The following is a 7365-nucleotide window of genomic DNA, read 5'->3' as shown; positions in this document are numbered from 1 at the left end:
TGTGTCAGACCTTGGTTTACCTGAGACAGGCAAAATCTTGATTATTATAATGGAAAAATACTCTGGGTTGATGTAGAAGAATAAGGAAGAGGTTGAGGAGGCTTCACTCTAAACTGAAGTGTTCCACGTTTGGACACACTTTTTGTAACCAGTTGTGAACACTGTGAAACATACTATATAACACTACAAACAAATGTAGCACACTTGGTAAACTCAATATGGTGGTCTCGGGTGAGTCCACACGTTTTCAAGCATGAAAATGACGAGAGCCTTGCTAAACAAGTATAGAAGCTTGCAATGGTCTACGTGGACCCCCGCAGGGAAATAATGGGCATGCTGATCTGAGGAACAAAGGGAAGTAGGCCCTCCGATTGCAAGTAGGTGAGAGTTATGGGGAACAATTCTCCTGGCACCTGAGAGAATATAACAAGCGACTTTCATTCAGAAATGGGTGAAGTTGTATTTTATCAAGGCGAGAACAAACACACAGTATACACACGCACACGCACACGCTCCTCTTTCTGTCTGTCTGTCTGTCTGTCTGTCTGTCTGTCTGTCTGTCTCTCTTTCTCTCTCTCTACACAATACACAAATATGTTCTTTATTATATGTATTATGTGGAATTTATGTTGCGATTTTACATCATCATCATCAACATCAACATCAACATCATCATCATCATCATAATCATTATCATTATCATTATCATCATCATCATCATCATCATCACTTGATCATCATCATCATCATCATCATCATCATCATCATCATCATCATCAACATCTTCATCATCATCATTTACACCATATAATCATTATTAGCATTAGTGTAAACGTTGGTATCGTGTGAATTTTACCGTCGATCACTTTACATGTGTAACCTCAATTAACATGTTGCATGTTTCGCTTTCGATTTGTATGTTGCTTACTTTGTCATGTTGTTGTTTATGTTTATTTGCTTACTTGTCGATTGTTTGCTGATTCGTGCGTTTACTTTGTTTATTTGTCATGTTGCTTTACTTGTTTATCATTTATTAGACATTTGTATTAGAAGTAAGGACCGGTTGTAAGAAAAGGCGTCGCCTTAAACCTCTATCCTTGAAAAATAAAGTTCCATCATCATCATCTCTCTCTCTCTCTCTCTCTCTCTCTCTCTCTCTCTCTCTCTCTCTCTCTCTTTCTCTCACTCTCTCACTCTCTCACACACACAGATTGTTCCAGTCTTTATCGCCCCACACAATGGATAGACAGGATATACGTGGTCATAATCACCTCTCTCTCTCTCTCTCTCTCTCTCTCTCTCTCTCTCTCTCTCTCTCTCTCTCTCTCTCTCTCTCTCTCTCTCTCTCTCTCTCTCTCTGAAAACCAAGACCCTGGCTGCTTGCTGTGATGAGTTGGATTTGGTGATGAATTTGTTGATGAATTTGGTGATGAATCAACAAGAACAAATGTCAGTTTTTGCGACGTTTGACAATAAAACGCACGACAACTGAAGTACAGTATCATTTCCACGAGACCTGTTGATGACCCCAACACTGTTTCGCAGTTAGTTAGTTAACTGTTGCTTAATGGGTCCAGCGGACCATTTAGGCCAAATCAGGACCCCTGTTTCGCAGTTGACCCCAAGGGGTAAAATTAATGAGTTCTGCCAACTTCCCGGTTCTTTGTGCGAAACCGCCAGCAGTAATTTCACCCATTCAGCTTAGCCAGGGACCTAGAATATAGGTCTATGGCTTAGCTGACGATACCGAATACAATGTTCGATCGTTTCCGATTAGGAAAGAAATGATTATGACCACGTATATCCTGTCTATCCATTGTGTGGGGCGATAAAGACTGGAACGATACTGTGTGTGTGTAAGAGAGTGAGAGAGTGAGAGAAAGAGAGAGGGAGAGAGAGAGGGAGAGAGAGAGAGAGAGAGAGAGAGAGAGAGAGAGAGAGAGAGAGAGAGAGAGAGAGAGATGATGATGATAATGATGATGATGGAACTTTATTTTTCAAGGATAGAGGTTTAAGGCGACGCCTTTTCTTACAACCGGTCCTTACTTCTAATACAAATGTCTAATTAATAATTAATGATAAACAAGTAAAGCAACATGACAAATAAACAAATTAAACGAACGAACGACCCAGCAAACTATCGACAAGTAAGCACAAAATGACAAAGTAAGCAGACATACAAATCAAAAGCGAAACATGCAACATGTTAATTGAGGTTACACATGTAAAGTGATCGACATTAAAATTCACACAATACCAACGTTTACACTAATGCTAATAATGATTATATGGTGTAAATGATGATGATGATGATGATGATGATGATGATTTGATGATGATAATGATGATGATGATGTTGATGACGGAAAATCGCAACATAAATTCCACATAATACATGTAATAAAGAACATATTTTTGTAATTTATAAAGCTTTGCCAATTGTTGACAGCTACTTGCACATGTTAAGACTAGATATAGCCATCTAGGTAGACATATAATGATTATGCAGAGCTTGTTTAAAACTCTTTAGTGAGGTTAATAATCTTATTACAGACAGAATGGAGTTCCACACCATAGAGCCATAGAGAAGGCTTGACTAGTTTTGAACAAATCAATCCTGGGTATTGGTGGTAAAAAATTGATAGACCCGTACCTTTCGGTGACTCTGTGAAATAGGTCCTGAATATAGTTGGGCAACTAGATTCGTTCGTTCCTTCCGTCCTTCCTTCCTTCGTTCGTTCCTTTGTTCAATCTCTCTCTCTCTCTCTCTCTCTCTCTCTCTCTCTCTCTCTCTCTCTCTCTCTCTCTCTCTCTCTCTCTCTCTCTCTCTCTCTCTCTCTCACACACACGCACTCGCACACAAACACATACCACCCCCCACCCCCCGTACACACACACCTCACAGAAAAAAGCTCGCACTTAAAGAGGGTGGAGCATTCAAGCTTAACAAGTATGATTCAGAAAAACTGACACAAATGTTCATCATCAATACCACAGTAAATAGCATCAAAATTGTTAACCCAGGCATCAATATACCCGGGCCACACCCTAGCCACAGGAGGTTGCAGCTAGTTATCACGGCTACTTGGCATTTGGGAAAAAAAAGACCAGAGGGCACTCCTAACCTGACCTACACATACATCTATCGAACACAGGCTACTGAACTGGGTCACTTTTCCCCGCTCAAAGTAGATTTGTGAATGCAAAACAACACAGGCGACAGAAAACAGCAACTTTCTTTCAGGATATAATTATGTCTTGCAACGTTGGCCGTTCCAGATATTAGAAATCTGTTCATTCGTAAGTGTCATAGCACAGTAGTTTTGTGTCTGAAGCAACCACAACGAGAGAGAGAGAGAGAGAGAGAGAGAGAGAGAGAGAGAGAGAGAGAGAGAGAGAGAGAGAGAGAGAGAGAGAGAGAGAGACACACACACACACACACACACACACACACACACACACACACACACACACACACACATAACGCAAAGGAGTACACACACATAGCAACTAGAAATTCGACCACATAATACGCTCCTCATCCCATATAACTTAACGAGTGCCTGTGGCTTCGACCCCAGACAGGGAACCGCTCTCAGTCACGAACAATAAACAAAACGCAGTTGCTTCCCTTGATTCGTGTTCGTTCGCGTTGACGTTGTTCTATCAACGTGTACTGTGTTGGTACGGACTACGCATCTCTGCATCGTCGAGTTCGTCTCGGGATCAACCTCATCAACATATTTTCATTGTTCGACGGACTTCGGCACAGGGTTCAAACGCATGAAGAGGAAGACGTCTTTATACAGTTAGAAATATTTTCTATGTGGTTAAAACTGGGGCATAAACTCCATGAACATATAAATATGCATTTACTCTCCAGTTCAGTCAAGAGCTGTAGTGTGTTGAAACACAAACTCTCAGACTCTTTCTTTCTTTCTTTATTTGGTGTTTAACGTCGTTTTCAACCACGAAGGTTATATCGCGACGAGGGAAAGGGGGAGATGGGATAGGGGAAAGGGGGGAGATGGGATAGAGACACTTGTTAAGTGTTTCTTGTTCACAAAAGCACTAATCAAAAAATTGCTCCAGGGGCTTGCAACGTAGTACAATATATGACCTTACTGGGAGAATGCAAGTTTCCAGTACAAAGGACTAAACATTTCTTACATACTGCTTGACTAAAATCTTTACAAACATTGACTATATTCTATACAAGAACCACTTAACAAGGGTTAACGGAGAAACAGAATCCGTTAGTCGCCTCTTACGACATGCGGGGTGCAGAGAAATAAGGATATGGAAAAGAAGACTTTTGGTAAGTGAAATAAAGGTGATGGATCCAGTCAGGTAGAAATAAGACAACAAGAAAAGAACTGGAAAACTGCAGGGAATAGTAGGGAGAGTCTCAGACTCAGATGCATCACAAACAAAAGTGCGGTTGTGTTGTGTGTGTTAGAGTGCGCGTGCGCACGCGTATGTTTTTGTGAAAGATAAAGAAAGTGAGATAGTGTGTGTGTGAGAGAGCGTGTGTGTGTCGCTGCCTGTCAGTCTGTGTCTGTTTTGGGGGCAGGACTGGCTGAAACTGCGAACATTAGAAACTGACCTTGGTAAATGACTCACCAACAGGTTGCAAAGCTAATTACTCAAACTGTGAGGACGCCGCAGTGTATCACGCGAAAACCTAGTCAACCTCAGTCTCTTCGTGGGAGGGAAAAACTAAATACGACGTACATGTACTGTGTGGGCATTTCGTAATCCGGTTTTAAGACTGAACATCCAAGTTATCAACCCGGACGCTCTAGTACTAGGGTGACAAATATCCTACGGTTACGCTGGGGTCTTGCCAGGCAAGATCAACTTGTTAAAGCCACAAATCAATTGGGTAAAGTTTATTTCGCGTAGCTGGCTGCACGAAACTGTGTCCGGCGGTGCCACGTAAATTCTTCACGCAACACGAAATGTTTACTCCTCCAGAGCAATATGCCAGTTATTCTAGTGCCTGTTCAGACGCGATCGAGTCTGAAATGCCATGTTGTTGTGGCTCGAAGTCAGTAGTGGATTTCGAAATGTAAAACAAATGGTGTTTGCCTGTGGCCTCGATTTCTCTCGCCTACTCTACTGAATTGTTAATAACTTGAAAAGACTTCAAAAAGTCTCCGCGAAATAGACTTCGGGCTCAATTATGGACAGCCTTAACCAGAAGAAATTATGCAGCCGTTCAGTAACGGAATTGCGTTTAATGTCAACGGTGATTTTATCTTCCACGGCTTACGTAAGACCCAAGCAGAACACTGTCTTCAATTCCCTGGGTCAACACGGACAAACAACAAGTTTGTTTGTTTGTTTGTTTGCTTAACGCCCAGCCGACCACGAAGGGCCATATCAGGGCGGTGCTGCTTTGACATTTAACGTGCGCCACACACAAGACAGAAGTCGCAGCACAGGCTTCATGTCTCACCCAGTCACATTATTCTGACGCCGGACCAACCAGTCCTAGCACTAACCCCATAGTGCCAGACGCCAGGCGGAGCAGCCACTAGATTGCCAATTTTAAAGTCTTAGGTATGACCCGGCCGGGGTTCGAACCCACGACCTCCCGATCACGGGGCGGACGCCTTACCACTTGGCCAACCGTGCCGGTTCAAACAACAAGTATGGCCAACGGATAAAGTCAGTTTGGAGTAAGGTTCAGTACATGTCGCCTCGGCCTCATACCTGCCGCCGATATGGATTCGAATCGATTTTTATGAACAATGGAACCATGAATCATTCTGAGCCTCCCCCCCCCCCTCCTCCAACAACCCCCCCCCCCCCAAAAAAAAAAGAGAAAAAAAAAAGAAAGAAAAAATAAGACATTCCTACTTCTAGAACCTGTGGGTGGGGGTGTGTGTGTGTGTGTGTGTGTGTGTGTGTGTGTGTGGTGTGTGTGTGTGTGTGTGTGTGGTGTGTGTGTGTGCTCATTAGTCATTATATGTCTGTACATTTATTATCAATTTTAAGACGCTTTTCAGACATGGTTTTCTCAGATAGTCCAAAGCTCACATAAGACCCAAGCAGAACACTTCTATTCCCTGGGTCAACACGGGCAAACAAACTAACATGGCCTACGGACAAAACTTAGAGTAGGGTCCTTACATGTCGACTCTGACTCATACCTGCCGCCGATATGGATTCGGAATCGATTTTATGAACATTGGGACCATGCATTCTTTTAAGCCTCCCCACACCACCTCCGACCGGCCCCCTCCCCTTCCCCCCAGCACCCCACTGAAAGACATTCCTACTTCTAGAACCTCTGTGTGTGTGTGTGTGTGTGTGTGTGTGTGTGTGTGTGTGTGTGTGTGTGTGTGCTCATTATAGTCATTATATCTGTACATTTATTTATTTTTATTTCAAGACGCTTTTAAGGCATGGTTTTCTCAGATAGTCAAGGTCTTGATACCTTGTTATCAATGTAGAATTTTGACGAATAAAAGCCGGCGAATTCATGTCTACCGACTGCGAGGAACACGTACAAACACACACGCGAATATGCTCTCTCTCTCTCTCTCTCTCTCTCTCTCTCTCTCTCTCTATCTCTCTCTCTCTCTCTCACACACACACACAATACACACACACCCAGACACAGACACACACACAATCTCCGGTCAGTTCGTCGGGTCACCTGCCTTTTCACATACTCTTAATTTGCTCTTCTATCAAAGTGTCTCTCTCATTTTGACCCGGTCAGGCCTTGAATACACACACCTTTGCGAAGGTAGCCAAAGCGAGCGCAAAACCGTCCAAAAGCTGGGGTAGTCCACGGGTCTGAAGTGGAGGGCTGGGGGAGAGGGGTGAGTCGGGGTGTGGGGGGGGGGGGGGGGGGTGTGTGGAAAGGTGCGGGTTTGACGTGGCAGGTCGTAACGCATGCATGAAACCGAACATAGGGGACAAGACCCACTGCATGTCAACGGTAGTAACACTTTCGCACTGTCCAAATGACATGTCAACACCTCGACCCTGACCACCGAAACGACAAAAATGTTACCCTCCATACTAAATTTTCTGCTCAGACGAGTAACGACAGGTGGCACGACAGTTTAAAACAGAGACGGTCAACAACACGGATCCACGACGAGAGAGAGAGAGAGATGAAATCCTGGTGCTATATCATTTTTAACGCGTGTGTGTGTGTGTGTGTGTGTGTGTGTTTGTATGATTGTTGTCATTCGGGTGTGTACGCACGCGTGTGTGTGTGTATGTGTGTGTGAGTGTGTGTGCGCTTCCGTGTGCGTGTGTGTGTTGGTATGTGTGCGTGAGAGAGAGAAAAAGATAGACAGGCAGAGTGAGCGAAAAAAAGAGAGACAGAGAGAGGGAGGGGGA

This window comes from Littorina saxatilis, unplaced genomic scaffold (assembly GCF_037325665.1).
Source record: "Littorina saxatilis isolate snail1 unplaced genomic scaffold, US_GU_Lsax_2.0 scaffold_1039, whole genome shotgun sequence".
Classification (NCBI taxonomy): domain Eukaryota; kingdom Metazoa; phylum Mollusca; class Gastropoda; order Littorinimorpha; family Littorinidae; genus Littorina; species Littorina saxatilis.
This window is presented reverse-complemented; position numbering follows the sequence as displayed.